A 20,184-nucleotide genomic window follows, 5' to 3' on the forward strand; every position below is an offset into this window, starting at 1 on the left:
GAGCATACTTTTGTGATGCTTTAGGCGAAAGCAGCCACTTGCGGTACTGTTGGATGGCACTCTACACACACTCATTGTCCAAATACAAATAAGTTGAGTAAACATTTACCTGCTAAACCTCCTGATTGGGCATCGGAATCCGAATTCCGCTTCTTGTTCACGAGTGGGAATTGCGTTGGGATATAACCGGGGTGGCTGTCGATGTCGCTCGGTTCGTTATTCACAAAATGGTCCGAGCATAATCTTGAGTTCTTGCTGGGCGTTCAGTCCGAGCCATTATCACTGAAGCATTGGAATAAAGAATTAGGATCAAACCTGACTTACATGTAGAATGCAGCAAGACATGTGAGCTACCACTTTTACTAGTGTTTCATGACTATCTCTATTTAATACGGTTTTAGAGTTATTTACCCCTCAGTGAAATTATAGCCGCGGTAAATCAGGACTTACCAAGGAGGGTCAGTCCCCAAGGATACATTACTGTTTAAAAGCACTTAGTCACACAATGAGCAGCGATTTAAACTACCTCGCTGATAGCTGCTCAAACGACAGTTCACAGACACATGCCCAAAGCAGCTTACTAACATTAGACGGTATGTAGCTATCGAATAAATTCACATTACTTTTAGAATTGAAACGGTAGCCGGTTCGGGCATCGGGAAGCGCGGCCTCGCGAAGGAGCTTTCTCAGCGCACTGATACCGGTAAAACTTTTTACGAGCCGCTGCTCCAGCGAATACTGTCTGACATATCAGTGCAGCCCCCAAAACATCGATCAAACGAAAAGTGTCCGCGGAGCAACTTGAAGTACGCAGCCGGTAAACGGCACAGCTAACAGTTACGAGCACGTCAACAGTTTCAACCTGACTCCGCTGACTCTATCGTCGCATCGAACGATCGAGCCTTGCCTAGGGCCGCTATTCTAGCGCATCAATTGCTAAAATTAAGCCAGATACAGCTCGAATGACGATATGTAACGGGAACACTTACTTGACACGTCTTACGGCATTTATCCATCTTTGACGGCGTTCTTTTTCCCACGGCCTCGATGGGAACCTGTGGAGCTTCACGCCCGCTAGGCCTTTACGCTGGTGGCAGTCTTTCACACAACACAACGTTACTAAAACACTCAGTTGGGAAACTCGCCGTCGAAACCTGGGCCGCTGGCGTCCACCGAGACCGAGCTAAATACGACAACAGCGCCACTCTTTATCATTTGTCTCTATACTGTGGTCACCTTGAGCTTTTAGAAAGCACGTTTTTGCGTAAAAACACACGGAAAAGACTCTTTTTGTATGAAATTTATTGGAGTTCAGTACAAAATGAAGGGCGCGTGATATTTTAAAAATCAATTTAGTCTGCAAGGTTGCGCGGCACAATTAATATTGTTTTTATACAACTATGACTCAGCGGTGCTTTCAGGTAGCGCGTCCCGACCTAGCCGCGTTTTAACTTCGGTAGCAAGACGCGGCGCCTCCGCTGGGGAGACGGGGGTGGCACCCCTGTAACCTCTACAGCTGTATCTGTTTCGGCTCCAAAATGGCCGATAAAAGCCAAAATAGAGGTCACGTGTAGTTCCTCGAGTGGCCGCTGCGGGGGAAATGGCGGCGTTGTGTTCGCCGTTAGGTCGGTTCTCTGGGACAGATCGGGGCCACTTTTTCAGAGCAGTCTCTCTATGGTAGTTTCCCAACTGAGTGGTTTAGTAACGTTGACACAACAGTACACTCTTAATCTTGGGCCGTCAAACGTCACGGCCCAAGATTAAGAGTGTACTGTTGTTTTCTTCGCATGCGTGGAAGTCCCTTCGAAAATTCCACGCATGCGAGATAAGATTCACTTTTTACAATTTTTTTTCGTCTACGCTTTATTTTTAAATGTACTTCTCATCATGCTTTGTTGTGTTTGAAAAATTCTAAAAGTGCATCTTATCTCCCAATCATGGGATGCTCGAAGGGACTAAGAAGAAGAGGAGGTGGAGGAAGAAGTATTAAATAGTTCATAGTTCAGCTCTGTGTATATCCTGTTCTGTACTCTGTGCAAGTGTTTAGCGTTCAAGCTGTTCCTCATAGATATTGCTAATCAAGTTGTCAATATGCTTCTTTACATCCACACGTTAGTCTCTTCATCGGTTTGTTTTTCTGGAAACTGGTGTCATCAGGTACGGCCGTAGACGATGGTAATCTTCCCTGTACATCAGTCAGGCGTTTTGCAACCGACCATATCCAGATACATAAAAGGAGTTGGTAAAAAAGCCCGCAATTTAGGCTAAAATACCTTGTAGTCCCCAAAGTGGCTCAATACCACTGTTTCATTGGTTGTGTGCTACAAGGAAAAGAATCGTATCACAAAATTAAGCAAAAATAAGGTAAAACAGGAACATAGCCAAGTTCACATTGAAACCGAAACCAACCAAATTGAAGCAACCCAATGGCGCCGAGTGCGTCAGCACCCTCTATCCGCCGGTAAGGCAACTACTAAAATGAAAAGGTCTATAAAAATATAGTCCGGCGTGCTATTGTTTCTCTTACCTTCACCAGTGCGCCAGTCGAGCTTGGGTTTGGAACGAAACGCGGTTTTCATAAAAAACGGCTAATCCAAACAACTCGCTCGTAGCGCCCGAGGGGGCGCTACGAGCGAAGTGGCGCTACGAGCGAAGTGGCTTGGATTAGTGAGTTTTTTCCACATGCGGAGGTACCTAAATAACACTCCGCTGGCCCCACTCGTCCCTTCTATAGACGATTGCAAGCTGGGCGACTGGCCGCCACCATGTCTCTGCTTGGGCAGGCATGTCCGTGCGATTACTAGCTTGCCAAAGCTACGTTCACCCGCGCGTTGCACACGCTTGCACGCAAGGGGCACCAGTTGCAACGCCATGCTTGCAATTGTCTATAAAAAAAAAGAAAAAAAAAGTCGGTTGCAAGCTAAGAAAAAACCTGAAATGCCTCTCAGAGGAAAATGTAATCCTACGCCGAGAAACGCCAGCCAATCGTTTTCATGACCTAACGATTCCGTAAACCAATCGCAATCTTTCTGAAAAAAAAAAAAAAAAAAAAAAGCTCAACATGGCTGCTGGCCTTAGCAACGCGACGCTAGTTTCTCGTGACAATTATTCTGCTTTTTTTCACCGTGTTTTACGTGCCCGAGGTTACGCCACGAAATCTTAATGGTATCGGCTTGCGTTTGCAGCAGTTTTTGCGCGACAACGTGAGAATCCAGCGACGCTATCGCCAACGAAAATTTCGAAGCGGGCGCGAGGCTTAGCACTGCTGAAAAGTGAGAAGCTACTCCGGACGTCGTCTGCTTCGTTGGATTGTGCTTCTTGAAGAACCGCTTTGGTGTCGCCGGTAAGGCTGCACCAGGCTGTTTCGTCCAAGAAGAATCAGGGGAATCGCTTTCCGATGTCACCTCAGTGGGATCCATGACGGAAGACAAAGAGAGCGGGGCGCGGTGGTGGTGTCGATGACTTGGGAGAGTGCCGATTTGTCAAAACCCGAAAAGTATAATTATTCTTCAAAATGGTGGATACTTGGGCTAGTTGGTGGTTGCTATACACAATTAAACAGCGCACAAGGAGAGGGACAGAAAAGGAAGACAGAACAGGCAAGCGCTGACTCGCAACTGACGATTTACTATGAAAAGGAGAAGGAAGAAAACTACACACATGAACATATATCGGAAAAGAGAAAGATGTGAAAAAGCTAATAAATTAAATAAAATTACACCTAAAATAATTATAGCTGAAAAGGAAAACAAAATAAAATGAAAATCAATCTCTCAAAGTCCTAGGCATGTCCAGTGCCGGCACTCCGAAGCCTTGACCATACACCTATTTGTGCGCAGCTGCCCCCATAAACTCATACTCGCTGTCTTGTAGTGTTAATGATGGCTGGCTCACACATTTGGATTCGAGCTTTCTTATCCAAAAGGCTTCCACTATTTCTCTTGTTGTTTTTTCTTTATGGGAAGCTAGAACAGTTGTTGCACAAAAATCTGGATCACATCCACAGGTTCTGCAGTGGATGGCTAGGTGGCTTCCAGTGGTGGTTTGAAGAGACTGTTTATGTTCCCTCAAGCGGTCGTTGAGGCAACGCCCAGTCTGTCCGACATAGGTTTTCCCGCAGGACAGAGGAAGATGGTAAACCACTTGTAGAATGCAAGACACAAAGTGCACCTTGTGGTTTTTCATGCAGCAAGCCCTGCTGTCATTGTTCTTGTCCACAAGCGTGCAAATTCTACCCAGTTTGTTTGGGGCTGAAAACACCATGGGCACGTTGTATCTATTGGCAACATTTTTTAAGTTGTGCGACGTCTTGTGGGTGTATGGTATAATTAGTGGTCGGATATTGGTAAGGTCTTTGCTCTTTTTTCTTTTGGTCGATCCTTTACAGGTTTGTATCAGAGTGCCCGCAACTTCACTTAACATGGCTGATGGAAAGCCGGATCTTGAGAGTTTGTCTACTTGAGAGCTGAAACTCTGTTCGATGGTGTGGTGACAGGATTTTTTCAAAGCTGAATACATGCACGAACTGGCTATCCCTCTTTTTATTAATTTTGAATGGGCAGATTGGTAATTAAGAATTTCTTTTTTGGAGCGTGGTAGGTAGGACCAACAAATGTGGTGATCTGAGATTTTTATAGATAGGTCCAGGAACTGCAGCACATTTAGAATAGGTTGTTCATACGTAAAACTCAGACCTTTACCGCTTCTGGAGAAAACACTCAGGATTGTATCTATTAAGTCTTCTGTTTGTTCTTCTTGGAGGATAATAAGAAAGTCATCAACGTACCTGAAGACTTTTATAATAGACATAGTGCTCAAAAGCGGTGCGAGGATCATGTCTACGCCTCCCAGAAAGATGTCGCTTAAGATGGGAGCAACACATGACCCAATGCACACTCCAGACCGCTGTAGGTATGAAGAATCTTGCCATTTTACAAACAAGGCTTTACTAACCTTGGCAAGGAAGGTAGCCTTCAAAGTTCCAGAAGCAGATCGTCCCCGATGCATCTCAGAATGTGTGAACGTCATCACAAGCTCCATCAAGAAAGGAAGACAGCCCATTCAAGTCAGACCCGTGGTCAGATATTTAGGGCAAAACTCCCAGAAACTTCTGCTCTCAGATAAAGAAGGAGGCTTTGTCGTCATGCCCGAGGGTATGTACAATGAAAAGGCTAACGCTGCTGTAATGAAAAATTTCAAGCCTGTAGACATAGTACTGAAAAAGATCAAGGAAAGAGCATATGCCACCTGTCAAAAGCTAAGTCTCAATCAGCTGGCGGTAAAAATAAAAAAAGCTGAGGGCTTGCACCTGGATATATTTTTTAGTGCAAAAACCCACAAAGATGCATGTCCCTTCAGGGCCATTGTATCAGAAAGGGGTACTTGGCAGAAACAGATCGCCCTCTATCTCCAGACTCACCTCTCTAGCCTCAACATAGTTGACCCGTTCCTCATACACAACTCCGAGGAGGTAATTGATTTTTTGAAGAGTGACACCAATCAGAAGAGAGGAGCCTTCAGCGTAGACGTGGTGGACCTGTATTACTCCATTCCACAGGATGCTCTCCTGGCTTCAGTCAAATCAACTATTGAACAATCAGGAGAAATCAAGTTTCAGAATTCGAGTGGTACTTCAACGGAAAGCTTCATGGAGCTACTAGACTTTTATCTGAAAGCCTTGTTTGTAAAATGGCAAGATTCCTCATACCTACAGCGGTCTGGAGTGTGCATTGGGTCATGTGTTGCTCCCATCTTAAGCGACATCTTTCTGGGAGGCGTAGACATGATCCTCGCACCGCTTTTGAGCACTATGTCTATTATAAAAGTCTTCAGGTACGTTGATGACTTTCTTATTATCCTCCAAGAAGAACAAACAGAAGACTTAATAGATAATTCCTGAGTGTTTTCTCCAGAAGCGGTAAAGGTCTGAGTTTTACGTATGAACAACCTATTCTAAATGTGCTGCAGTTCCTGGACCTATCTATAAAAATCTCAGATCACCACATTTGTTGGTCCTACCTACCACGCTCCAAAAAAGAAATTCTTAATTACCAATCTGCCCATTCAAAATTAATAAAAAGAGGGATAGCCAGTTCGTGCATGTATTCAGCTTTGAAAAAATCCTGTCACCACACCATCGAACAGTTTCAGCTCTCAAGTAGACAAACTCTCAAGATCCGGCTTTCCATCAGCCATGTTAAGTGAAGTTGCGGGCACTCTGATACAAACCTGTAAAGGATCGACCAAAAGAAAAAAGAGCAAAGACCTTACCAATATCCGACCACTAGTTATACCATACGTCCACAAGACGTCGCACAACTTAAAAAAATGTTGCCAATAGATACAACGTGCCCATGGTGTTTTCAGCCCCAAACAAACTGGGTAGAATTTGCACGCTTGTGAACAAGAACAATGACAGCAGGGCTTGCTGCATGAAAAACCACAAGGTGCACTTTGTGTCTTGCATTCTACAAGTGGTTTACCATCTTCCTCTGTCCTGCGGGAAAACCTATGTCGGACAGACTGGGCGTTGCCTCAACGACCGCTTGAGGGAACATAAACAGTCTCTTCAAACCACCACTGGAAGCCACCTAGCCATCCACTGCAGAACCTGTGGATGTGATCCAGATTTTTGTGCAACAACTGTTCTAGCTTCCCATAAAGAAAAAACAACAAGAGAAATAGTGGAAGCCTTTTGGATAAGAAAGCTCGAATCCAAATGTGTGAGCCAGCCATCATTAACACTACAAGACAGCGAGTATGAGTTTATGGGGGCAGCTGCGCACAAATAGGTGTATGGTCAAGGCTTCGGAGTGCCGGCACTGGACATGCCTAGGACTTTGAGAGATTGATTTTCATTTTATTTTGTTTTCCTTTTCAGCTATAATTATTTTAGGTGTAATTTTATTTAATTTATTAGCTTTTTCACATCTTTCTCTTTTCCGATATATGTTCATGTGTGTAGTTTTCTTCCTTCTCCTTTTCATAGTAAATCGTCAGTTGCGAGTCAGCGCTTGCCTGTTCTGTCTTCCTTTTCTGTCCCTCTCCTTGTGCGCTGTTTAATTATGTATAATTATTCTTGTTTTCTATTCATCCGACAAAATAAAGGCACACATTTCGTGCGCAAAGCCCACAAAACTAAGTAAACCACTAAATATTTATTATTTGCAGGAACTATAAGTGCTTAGCTTTCCCACAATCGAAGGCGCTGCAAGACGGTATGTTAGACCGTATCTTGGACAGAAAATGAATTGGGAAGACGGTACATTGGACATGAGTTTCTTTCTTTACTAAACAGCTATTTCGTTGGCAAAAACATATTCTAACTAATTTAAATGTCCTGAATGAATTAAATAAATATTGTAGTAGTTTAAGACACGTTTCCTGGAGGAAGAAAAAGCAACGTTGCTAGCGAGCTACTTTCTCGACGGCGGAGGCACTTCAGATGGGCGCAATGCGCTTGTGGGCGGAGCTAAAAGATTGTTCTTAGGTTGCATCCGACTATAATTGATTGGGTAGACCTCATCGGTTTCTATTCGATGTGCGTGACCCCGGTTTCAAAGACACTCAGGTAAAAAATAATCACCTTCGAAGGAGCTCTGTGTCTCGGTCCCTCAGCCTGGGAACAAAGTTTGCCAGATACCCGTCGGTATCTCAATGGCGGAAAATTTCGCGCACCCAAAAGGCTCTTCTGGGCGTCAAGTCGTCCACACTCAGATGCACTAATTGCGTATGGAAGAGCATTTGTCGCATTTCTATATCAGCGTCCCATATGGCCGCCATGGTACTGTTGATGCACACCAAACCACGGGAACTGGAACCACAGTGCACGCGCTAATCCGCAGCAATAACCGCCGTACAAGAAGCGCTAGCAAGGCGCTACTCAACCGCTAACGAAGCGCTACTGAAGCGCTAACAAAGCGCTGCTTGAGCGCTAACAAGGCGCTACAAAAGCGCTAATCGCGCGCTATGTTAGAACTAAAGGCCTGTGCACACATGCAGCGGAGCGCTACAAGCATAGCGCTGACCTTGCGCTAAGCGCGTGCTGACGTGAGCCTTCTCCAGCTTTGCATTGCACCGTTCAAAACTGTGGCTCAGGGCAGACGATAAGTGGCTGACGACACGTGAGGAGCGCTACATTAGCGCTTCGCTGCATGTGAGAACCGACCTGGTGGAAAAGAAGACGAAGTCTTGAGTTCGAGCAGCTTCCTTTCGAACTTCCCGCAGTTTTGGGCTCGTTCTAAAAAGAACAGTGGCCATTCTAGGGCTCACAAGTTGCACAGGCGTGTATTACCACCACCGAACACGGCTGACACCGACAGCTCATCGTTTCTACCGGCACGTATACTGAAAATCGGCGCCAGAAGACCTGGGTCGGCGGTTAGGCCTAGAGTGGCTACACCTGGCCTCGGCGGAGAAAAGCAACCCGCTGCGGCAACGGATGAGGCTCTGCAAGCGCCTACAGCAGACGGGAGGGCGCCGTCCTCGACGCCGCTCCACTCGCTGAGCCCTTTTGATGACACGCCCAGCTCACGATTGAATTCAGTCATGGCTTCCCTTGCACAGCAACCAGCTACATCACCTGACGTCCTCATCGAACAGACCCAAGATATGGATTCTCAGGAATCTTTACCTGGAGGAGCGAGCCAGCATTCTTCCACTCCAACCTGGACGGCGGACGACACGCTGGAGATTCCACCACCCAAAAAGGTGAAGGCCGCCCCGGTCCTTTCCATTAGTCCTTACCCGACCCCCTCTCCCGATCGATCAATTCGCGTACACATTAGACCAACCGTGAGGTTCGATGTCACCGCCGTTCCCACAAAATGCATACAACATGTTATAGACCAGTGCCTTGGCACTCGGGGCTATCAAGGGTTCGTGATCCACAAGGCCTCGAACACCATAACTGTGCACCTTGCCTCCATAGAGGACGCCGATAAGATCTGCGCAATTAGCCGAATCCCTATTAATGCCGACAACCAACTGTCAGTCCAAGCATACTTCGCACCTGGGCCCAACGTGCAACGATGCGTTGTATACGGCCTAGACTCCACCGATTCTTGTGCTACGATTATACAGGACTTGAAATCCCAGACTCACACCGTGCTCGCAGTTCGCCGCATGGGCGCTAGCACGACTTACCTTGTCACGGTACAAGGCCCTCAGACCCTACCAGAAAAGTTTTATTATAACGGATGTATTGTACGCCCGAAGCTCTACCGGCCCCGTGCTGTGTATTGTTATCGGTGCTATCAACTGGGTCACCTGCAAAAATATTGCCCAAAAGCAACCGTTGACCCTGAAAGGACAACATCAGAGGGCCAGCCACGCTACCGATGCGGCCTCTGCAAGACTGATGAACACGAAATAACATCTTGGAAATGCCCGACCAAGCAGAGGGCCTCAGCCCGTGCGCGAGGCCGCCTCAAAAACATCTCCGCGCCACTTATTCTTTACATCAGTTTCCAGGCATTAGAGTCCGCGGAAAACACACAGCCAGAGGAGGCAGAGGAGACAGCATTAAAGGGTCCCTCGTCGTATGCCGCCGCCCTGAAGAGACCTGGAAAGAAAGGTCGTCAATCGGCCCACCTCACCTCTGGGAATCCCCCAGAGCCAACCGGAATTCCCGCGACACAGGACGATCTGGGCACAGAAATAGCGCAGTTGTCACGGCAGATCGAACTTCTGCGCCAGAGGAAGGCGCGCGTCACGGCTCGTCGTAAAGGACGCGCAGCTACGCCACAACATGCAGGCACGCAAATATCGCCTGCTCCTATGCCACTCCAGACGGAAAACACGACCCCTTTTGATCCGGCCAATTGGATGGCCGTACTTGACACCCTAAACAAATTGAAACAGCTGATAGAGACTTGCCTCCAGCATGGCTAAGTCTCAACAGCAACCGGTCGTCCTACAATGGAATTGCCGAGGGCTCCATAACAAAGTTGGAGAACTCAAGACCAAGATTCTTTTCGGCAAACTTCATGTGTGGGCGCTCCTCTTACATGAATCTAATAAACTTAGCGCTCTCCCACACTTCATTGGCTATCACAGCCCTTCGATTCCGGATCGACGAACAGGCTCTCACTCATATAAACCAGGAAAGGCGGCAATATATGTCGCAAACCATGTCCCTCAGACATCGGTGAACCTAAAGAGATGGTGTAATCAACAGCAAGAGGTGGTTGCAGTCTTAGCACGCCCGGCCAAGACACCCCTGCTTCTTGTGTCATTTTATGGGAGGCCACGGAATGCACCCCCCAACCTAGGCTGGCTTCATCATATCAGGACCACCTATCCAGGCATTCCAATACTCATAGGAGGAGATTTCAACGCCCCACATACCTCGTGGGGCTATAACTACAATTCTAAAAGGTGTAAAAGTCTATGAAGTCTTTACAGACTCCAACTTTACGCTCCTTAACCATCCCGACGTGGCAACTATCCCAGCGAGCCGTACTCATGCACCGGATCTCACATGGTGGCTAGGGCCCGGATCTCCTTCGTGGACACCTGAGCCAGACGGGTGGGGTAGCGACCATTCCCCTATCTTAATTGGCTTATACACAAAGCAACCTCAGAAACTGCGCCGCAAGATCAGAGTCACACATTGGGACGGTCCGTTCCGACGACCGTGCTAACTCACTTGACACCACGACCCTCATATCGACTCTACAATCTATCCTCGCAGACAGTACAACCCTTACGACTGTAGACGAGGACGAGCCTACTCCCGACATACCGCTACTCAAGCTGTGGGCCGAGCGGCGCCAGGCCGTGATACAAGCCAATCGTAACCCCCTGCAACCCGAAGGTCGCGCCTTGGTCAATCAAGTAACTGCGCGCGCTAGTCGACACGAAAAACGATTATCACGCTGCCGGTGGTACGGCTGGTGTGACAGCCTCGGCACCGGGGCTGGGAACAAAGCCTTATGGCGAACCTTCCGAGCCATGGAACGGGGTGGCCAACAGGCAGACCCATCGGCGAGCATTCGGCTGGCGCTCAACCTCACCCCCGAGGAGTTCGCGAAAAATGCGGCAGTCAGTTTCTTCCCAAACCACCAGCAACCTCCGACCGACCCTCCTTCGAATGAGGCAATGGACACTTTGGGTCTCACTGATCCGTTTACGAAAGCAGAGCTCATCGCCGCCATTGAAGCAACAAAGAAACACTCGTCCCCCGGATATGACAATATCCCGTACGAGCTGTTCAAGAACTTAGAGGGGGAAGCCATTGACGCCCTTCTCCAGGTGATGAACCAAGTATGGGCCGAGGGCATCCTACCACCCGAATGGAAACACTCGGTGGTGGTGCCTATACCCAAACCAGGCAAGCCATCGACCAGTCTTCAGGCCCTCCGGCCTATTTCCTTGACACCAACGGTCTGCAAGCTATTTGAGAGGATGCTGGCTACTCGACTATCGTGGTGGCTAGAATACCACAAGAAATACCATCCCACTCAAATTGGATTCGGAGCGAATTTGGGCGCGGAGGACGGCCTGGGCATCCTGGCGGATGAAGTTCTACATGTGTCGCCCCACAGCCATTTAGTGCGAGCAGTGGTGGCCACCGACATTTCCAAGGAATATGACAGCATCCAGCCCGAAATGATCATCAGAAACATGGAGACCCTCGGCCTGCCCAAGCAGGTAACGAAAGTGGTGCTCTCCTTCTTATATTCTCGGACAATTTTGGTACGGGTGGACGGACAACCAATTGGCTCCTTCACACCAAACCGCGGGGTACCGCAAGGCTCCGTCCTTGCGCCCCTGCTTTTCAACATTGCACTCATGCCTCTGTCATGGAGCCTACAGGACATCCCCAACATCAAATTTCTCATTTACGCAGACGACGTCACACTGTGGTCTACCCACAGAGACCTCAACACGCAACGACAACACTTACAGGAAGCTCTTGATGTCCTTCACGCATATGCGCAGTCCGCTTTACTTAAAATTTCTCCTCAAAAGTCCTGCTATACGCAGGTGGCCAACAAGTCGGGCAGGAGAGTGGCCTCCAAGTCCAACTTTCATCTCAAGATCGGTCCAACGACTATACCTGAAACTGAAGAACTGAGGGTGCTTGGGCTTGACATCCATCAGTCTGGCTCTGGTACCCACTGGCTCCAATAGGCAAAAAAATCGTCGGCCACAACTCTGCACTTGATTCGCAAAATCGCACCAAGGAGCGGCAGAGCCCGGACTGGGGTGGCCCGCCGCCTCGTGCGCTCAGTTCTCCAACCACGTCTTGTTTACCAGGCTCAGTTCCAACGACTAACCTCTCAACAATGGGCAAGACTTGAAGTGGTCAATAGAGATGCCATGAGAGCAAACACGGCACTCCCTCGTCTTACCCCGATTCCAACACTGCAAGAGCACGCTCAGCTCAATACTCTCACGAAGCTGGTGAACCAGCGCGAAGAAGCAAGAATACTCAAACGCAAGCACATTCCGGCGGCAGCAGCTCTTCATTCCTACTTCTATGGAGGGCCTCCCCTGACTGCGACACTGGACGACATCCCACCGTGGTGTTATACTAATATCACCACTAACAAGACAACGAAGCTTCGCCGAAGCGACCAACCAGCTCCAACCCCTGAAACCAGCATTCCTCAGGGCCAATGTGTGGTCTACACGGACGCGGCAGTTCTGCTGCAGGGAGGACGGGTCACCTTCGTGAGCCCATCACACCCCGGGATTCAAGCCACCTGTAACTACAAGTCGGACACACCAGGCTCTTTATTACTAGAGCTACAAGCTGTACACGACGCGATCAAAGCTGTCCTCGGTTTGCCAGACATCAAAGAAGCTCACATATACACTGACTCGCTAATTCAATTAAGCATTTGAAACAAGTTACCCAGACGGTACAAATATGTCAGCAGATCTACATACTACACCAGAAGACAACCATCAACATAAAAGTTCACTGGGTACAGGGGCATAGTCAAGACCATTATAATCTCTTGGCTGACCACTATGCCCACCACACTCAGCCCTTACTTGACCTCCCACCCGCTTCCCTACCTTCTGATCCCCGGTCCGACCTCATAGCCCAGAAAAACCTTCTCAGACGGGACACACGCGCTTTAATCCCTCCGTGTGTCTGCTCCCTTCCCCGTAACCTTTCCCGGGTGGAGGAAGTTTCCCTCCGGAGGCTTCGGGCTGGGGCGGCCCTAACAACGTCCGTTACCTGGACCTGGGGACACACACCTGCCGACCCGGGAACCTGCCCTAAGTGTCCGGCCCCTGTGGCTACGGCGGATGCTCGTCATCTGCTGTCGCTCTGCTCCGGGACCAAGACCACCAGTGAGAAGATACTTAGCGAGGCCGGGCTAAAGGGTCACCCACACGATAACTACACTCAATGGGTGAATGACAACAAGTATTACAAGTCGCTTTTGCAGTTCCTGCACGACGCTGGACAGCACTCCCTTCTTTAACCCCCCCCCTTTCCCCCCTATTATGCCACGTAACACATTTCACGAATAAAAAAAAAAAAAAAAGAGAACCGGCCTTCAGTCACGCGCTAGGAGGTGCCACATGCATAAGCGCTCTTTGAAGCACTCACGTAGCGCTAACTTAGCGCTCCGCTGTATGTGTGAACGGGCCTTAACTTCGATACTTGAGAAAAGTGGAGAGAGCAACTGGATTACGCTTCCCCGCGTCTACTTAAATGATTTCCAATTTAAATCCAAAAGAAAGCGATCACTCGGGATTTAGTTATTCTCGCGATAAACTACAGTCTCGTTCTTCCCACTTCATCGAGAAAAATGAAACAGAAAAGCGGACGTAAGTTCGAAAGGAAACTGCTTTTCTTTTTTCTTCACTGTCGTCTCGGTGGAATGGAAATATCCACGCTTCATTGTCCTCCCCGCGCCTCAGCCGATATCTTCTTCACGCCCTGGGGCGAAGAAATCGGAATCGCCAGGGCTACCGGAGCGCTAAAATCTATCCGAGTAGAGAGGGTTTGCTACTACGCCAAGGCCTGGACGACCGGAAAGTGTGTACAGCAACGGGCCATTCAGCCATTCGAACCAACGAGGCGTTGGGACCCCGTCACGTGACGCCAGACGAAGCGAATTGGTTCCACTCCTACACTGAGATCACATGACACGCTTGCAGCGCCTGATTTGTCTATTTCCTTTGTAGCGTTCTTCGCGGTCCACGCTGAATATTTGACTGGAAAGGATTGGCCGCTTCAGTCTTCACTGAACCAAGGCTAACGCTACCAGCCCACTCTAGCCAAAACGTCACTGGAAACTCGTCGCAAGACACCGCGCGCGGCGAGTCCCACGCACCTACTAGGTATCACGTGACCCGCTCTCGGAGCATGATTGGTCCGTTTTCCTCGACGTGCTCTCGGTGGTTCACGTCCGGGCAAAAGGGAGTCTCGCTCGAGAGGCAGCTCTCGTCTCGTTGCCCGAGGCGACTGTGGAGTTTGCACCGGAGATCGGGACCGCGCATCCGTCCGATCTCGGAGGACGGAATCCGATAGCCCCGGGGGATGACGGCAACACTGAATGCGCGGCGGATCGGAAGCCGAGTAACGGAGATCCGACGCTCCGAGGCGTCCTAATTACATTCGCGGTTCGAAGACAATGGAATTCTTACGTTGAACCGAAAGAGCGAACGAAGAACAAACAAAAGAATCGAGTATGTACCATATGGTAGAGGTTTCCAAACTGACATAATCCGAGAACGAAAAAAAAAAAAAAAATCTCGGCAATTTGCTTCGTCTAGCAAATGAACTGATCCAAAAGCACGCAGCTACACACAGTTACACTGCCGCGCTTGAATTTAGTGGACTTACGCCCCGCTCAATTTAGCGGACGATGTTCATGTGGCACTTTGACGTCATGTTAAGCCATGACATGACGTGGACCTGTGACGTAACGTGGCAGCATGGCATCACGTGAAACTAAATTCCTGCTAAATATGTAGGGGGGATATTGACGTCTTTTGACATAGGTACATCTGACACTATGACGTAACAATAACGAGATTTATTCCAAGATAAATTTAGGGGATAATTTTTTTCTGCTAGATTTAGCACGTCACGACATGCATAGATAGGTACCTTGTTACGGGCTTTAGCTGAGCAAGTTGGTTCATTGCTTGTAAATGGGGCCAGCTGAACACGAAAAACACACAGAGAAAAAATTATAACATTCGCACGGCTGAACTAGCAACATTTAATAATGTCTCTTTTTCCTTTTCTGCTAATCCTTGATTCCGGTTTTCTTTTTCTTAACGCTAACTTGGATTTTTTAATTCTCTACACTTGATTTAGGTTTTCTTTTTATTTACACTTAATTCGGAATTTCTTTTCTTTTAACGAATTGACCTTTCTGCTGTCGGAATGTTCTCATTCCTTCTCTTCTGTCTTCTTTAAGCGATCTTCCTCTTCTTTTACCTTCTTCGTCTACCGCGCATGCCAAGGCGAGGCAACGTTGTGCAACGTAAACATTGTGGGGCTACATAAAAAAATCAACTGGCCCGTGAACTACTGGAAGCCCTAGCCATCGAAGAAAAAGGCGAAGACTGTGTTACTACCCCTTCCGTTGCACTAGAGCCACTAAATGAGCTGCGCTTAGAGTATCGGCACTCCGTTCCCCGACATTGTTGTGGGCGCCGCCATTTTGTGGCTTGTGCAGAGCAGACGCAACTGCCGATCGTCATGATTAAAAAGTGCGACTTCCTCAGCATTAAATTCGGAGTTAGGAAGCTCACGTAATATTGCTTTGCTTCGTCGCGAACTGTTTGAACATTTGCGGAGGGCGGAAAAGCGTTTCCTGCGATTTCAGATAAAGCTTCAGATAACTGGCAACCACGATTTTAAGCCACAATATGGCCAAGTGTCGTTACTCTGAAGCGTAGCTTATTTAGTGGCACTACGTTGCACTACACAACTCAGAGAAGATTTTCCTGTGGAGTGACATGAGTTCCCGGCAAAGTTAGAAGAAGAGGAACATCGTTTAAAGAAGACAGAAGAGAAGGAATGAGAACATTTTGACAACAGAAAAGTCAATGCGTTAAGGCCACGGTCCCACTGAGTGTGGCAGTTTAGGTACTTTTTGGCAGGTCATTACTCATCTCCTTTTAAATACTGTTCTGTGGGATTGATGTCATTCGAAAGGCAATGCAGTCCTCTTTCATTTGATATTAGGTATGTGCTGGTTTTTACTGTTCATGCGCGTTTGTAGCGTTGCGAATATGATGGCGCGGACCCTCACTTGCTCCGCTAGTTCATGTTTTATGAACGATCCATTAAAGATAGCACGATTCCAATATAGCAGTTTTGTTAAGATGATGTCGGAGCAGAATGTAACGATACACTTTTTTGGTATTTGCACTACTTTGTTTTTATGATCCCTCCAAATATTGCCCTAAAATTGACATGTTTCAGCACTAATATGTTTTAAACGACAAGCGCTAGTGCAATGAAATTAGCTACAGATGTAGTGCTTATAATTGGTAATATGCAAAAAAAAATTTAATGTTGTGTAAAATTTTTTTGTTTAGATATTTTATATCAAACGTAGCACGTTTTAGTGCTTCGAGTCATGGTACTTCAAATGCCGCTGAGGAAATAATTAAACTATGATAAAATCTTTTATAACATTTAGAGCTACAATGGTTGCCCAAGAGGTGGACGATGGCTTTTTTTCATTTTCAAACTCATAACGCTCCAGGAGCCCTTCAAACTTACCTGTTTTTGACGCATATCTTTTTTGGACATCAAACAGATTTATTGGCCTCTAATAACATTCATTGTTTGGAATAGATATACGTTGCGATGTAATAAATTTCCACAATGATCTTGCTTTGGTTTCTTAATAGGTGTAGAGCTCAGCTAATTTTAAAAACAATTAAAAACTGTTTGGGTGTTTTGTTGCGCTACCTGGCGGATGGCAGACAAACTGCTGATTTCTAGTGTTCAAAAAAATTCCGAGGGCGGCGTTGGTGTCTGTATCATCATCAATATCCGTGTCTTTTTACCTTCACATTTAAAAAATATATTGGAAGACTTACTATCGATAAATGAATGGTTTAAGTACTGGGTTCGAATAATAAATCTAAGAGAAATAATTACACACGTGTAGCGTGATATAATATGTTCATAATTCGATATGATTGAAATCAGTAAACAATAAAGACGAAGAGGAAAATAATACACCCGAGTTCACTTCATGCTTAGAGTCACTAAATGAGCTTTAAAGTATCGGCACTCCGTTCCCCAAAATTGTTTTGGGCGCCGCCATTTTGGGTCTTGTTCAGAGCAAACGCAACTGCCGATCGTCATGATCCAAAAGTACGACCTCCTCAGCATTAGATGCGGTGCTAGGAAGCTGATGCAATATTGCAATGCTCTGTCTTGGGTTGTTTAAACATTTGTGGGGGACGGAAAAGCGTTTCCTGTGATTTTAGATAAAGCTTCAGGTAACTGGCAACCATGATTTTAAGCCACAATATGGCCAAGTGTCGTTACTCTGAACCGTAGCTAATTTACTGGCACAAGCGGGAACAACGAGGAAGAGGCAGGTGTCAAAAGGTAGTGGCTTGTGGAATCCAAGGGGCTTACGTCATGGCCCCTCCAGGTATTACAAGCCTCTTGAACAAGAGCGTGAATAGTGTCATTAGGGAGTTTTCGTAGATCGTCTTCGCCGTCCCGCAAGGCCCTCCGCAACCCGCTACGATAGCGGGAACTCCACAGTCAAGGCTATCGGCGCGCAGGCGCAGTAGCAACTTCTTGGTTGCGGAACGCTTAGCGGAGGGGTCAGCGCGGTCTACGAAAACTCCCTATTAAATAAGCTACGCGTTAGAGTAGCGACACTTGGCCATATTGTGGCTTAAAATCATGGTTGCCAGTTATTTGAAGCTTTATCTGAAATCACAAGAAACGCTTGTCCGTCCTCCACTTTTAACAATGTGCGACAAAGCAAAGCAACATCACATGAGCTTCCTAACACCGAATCTAATGCTGAGGATGTCGCACTTTTTAATCATGACGATCGGCAGTTGCGCCTGCTCTGCACAAGCACCAGAATGGCGGCGTTCACAACACTGTCGGGGAAGAGAGTGCCGATACTCTAAGCGCAGCTAATTTATTTGCTCTAGTTCCCACGAAACTCCTTTTCCCTGACTGAAACTGAAAGTAAATATGAATAATACACCATTATTATAGCTTATTTAGTTATAACCAACTACACATAATGCGAGGAGGAAGCGGCCGGGTAGGAGAAACGCGGGTTTTATGTGCGACTGTTCTAACCGTCTCAAAAGAGAGAACGCGCGAGCTTGTGCTGGTTAAAAAAAAAACCTCCGAAGAAAAGAGGCTGCACGCTGTGTTCTTTGTTATTATGCGTCTAATTGCAAATTGTTGTGTGTATGTTTATACAGCCGGAAGTTAGTCCGCCTAAGTCCGCCTTAGTGGGCGTCTGACTCTCAGCTGTAGATGAGCAATTTAGCCAGTGCGGTACAACCGCAAACCTGGGGTCTTTAACGTGCACCACGCAGTAGTGATACACGACGGCGCGCCGGTACGATGCTTTTCCAGATCGAGACGGGCAGGGGCGTGGTAGCTTCTGCAGCGCGAGCTTTCGCTCCAAGTGCTCCGAGCTGGTGTGCGCTAGACCATGCACTCGGCCACCGACCCCCCCCCCCCCCCCCTCCCGCCCCTTTTTGCGTCTAATTTATATAAAGGTATTAGTATTTGAAGATCGACGATGGACGTCGATCGTCTCGAGGTAATGTAACGTAATAACATTATATAAATAATAAACTTGGTGAAGGGCTGAACGACTCAATTTTTCAATTCTTGGACTGTAATGTGGCGGTAGCCTATTGTACTTACTGTTGATGAAGAGCAATATGAGGTGACGAGGTAATAATTAAATGATAAGGCTCTATAAGGACGACGACATTAGTGGGTGTCGAACCACAACGTACAGTGCCAGACTTGTTTCAAGTATCGTGTACCAAAGACTTTCTTCACCCGCAACCGGTAAAATCAATAAGGACGCTGCTTTACAATTGTTCGTGGAACAGGAAAACTGCACCGTGCAGAAGTGCGGCTTATTCGTTAATAGGAGGGACGGTTTTCTAGCAGCATTCCCTGATTGACTACTTGGAACAAATGGGCCTCGTTGACGTAAAGTGTCCCCGTTGCAAAAAATTCTTGAAGCATACTTAAACCGCAAAGGAGTATGAGGCGAAAAATAAGAAAAAGGAGCCTGGTGTGAAAGGTCCAAATTACCACCATAGCTTCTATACTATCAAATACAAGGACAGTTACACAATAGACAAAGAGAGTTTTGTGATTTAGTTATATTTACACTCAAGGGCATTGATATCCAACGTATTCAGAGAGATGACACCTTCTGGTCAACCAACATAGAGCCTTTTCTACTCAAGTTTTACATGGAAGGCCCGACTTTCGCTGAAATTCCTTACGTAGACGAGTTGTCCGACCGAATAAACTGTAGTTACTCCCGATCTGGGAATCTCTCGATCTTCGTTTGTAAGCCATAGTATCATGAGATCGTGGGGTGTGGCTCTTCGTCCGCCGAATATTGCTTCGGCGGGTGTTTTTACAGTGTAAGATGAGACCGTCGCGTGCTGCTGGAACAACAACCTGGCGATTCTTCACTGAACTGCTGCTTCCGTAAGCTTCAAAAGGGCTTTTTTTTTTGTTTCGCACACCATCTGTTCTGCATGCCCGTTAGTTGCAGGATGGTATGGTGCACTAATGTGATGCCTGATGCCGGTTTTTGTTTCTTCACAAACTTGTTTATTTTGTTTGAAGCAAGATTTGGTGCGTTATCAGAGAAACGTATTTTCGGTAGGGCAAAAGTAGGTAAAAGGGACCGTAGAACGTCAATGACGTGTTTGGACGTCGTGGCAGGCATCGTGTAAACTTCCAGCCACTTAGAGTACCCATCGCCCGCGACTCCGCAGATGCGGATACGTTTCGCCACCCACCGATTGAAGAGTGGATTGTTTTCAGTTACTGTTCATGATGGCGTTGGACTCAAGGAAGACTTCGAGTTATTCCAGAAAGTCAGCCTAGGTGCCAGGACTTTTGTCGAAAGCGGTAAGTGTTCGAAACGTCGACAACGTCGGTAGCCACGTGTTGTGCTTGACACTAGACACTTACCATTCGCGGAAAAGAAACTTGCT

Source organism: Ixodes scapularis, unplaced genomic scaffold, assembly GCF_016920785.2.
Source record: "Ixodes scapularis isolate PalLabHiFi unplaced genomic scaffold, ASM1692078v2 PGA_scaffold12__126_contigs__length_90152505, whole genome shotgun sequence".
Classification (NCBI taxonomy): Eukaryota; Metazoa; Arthropoda; class Arachnida; order Ixodida; family Ixodidae; genus Ixodes; species Ixodes scapularis.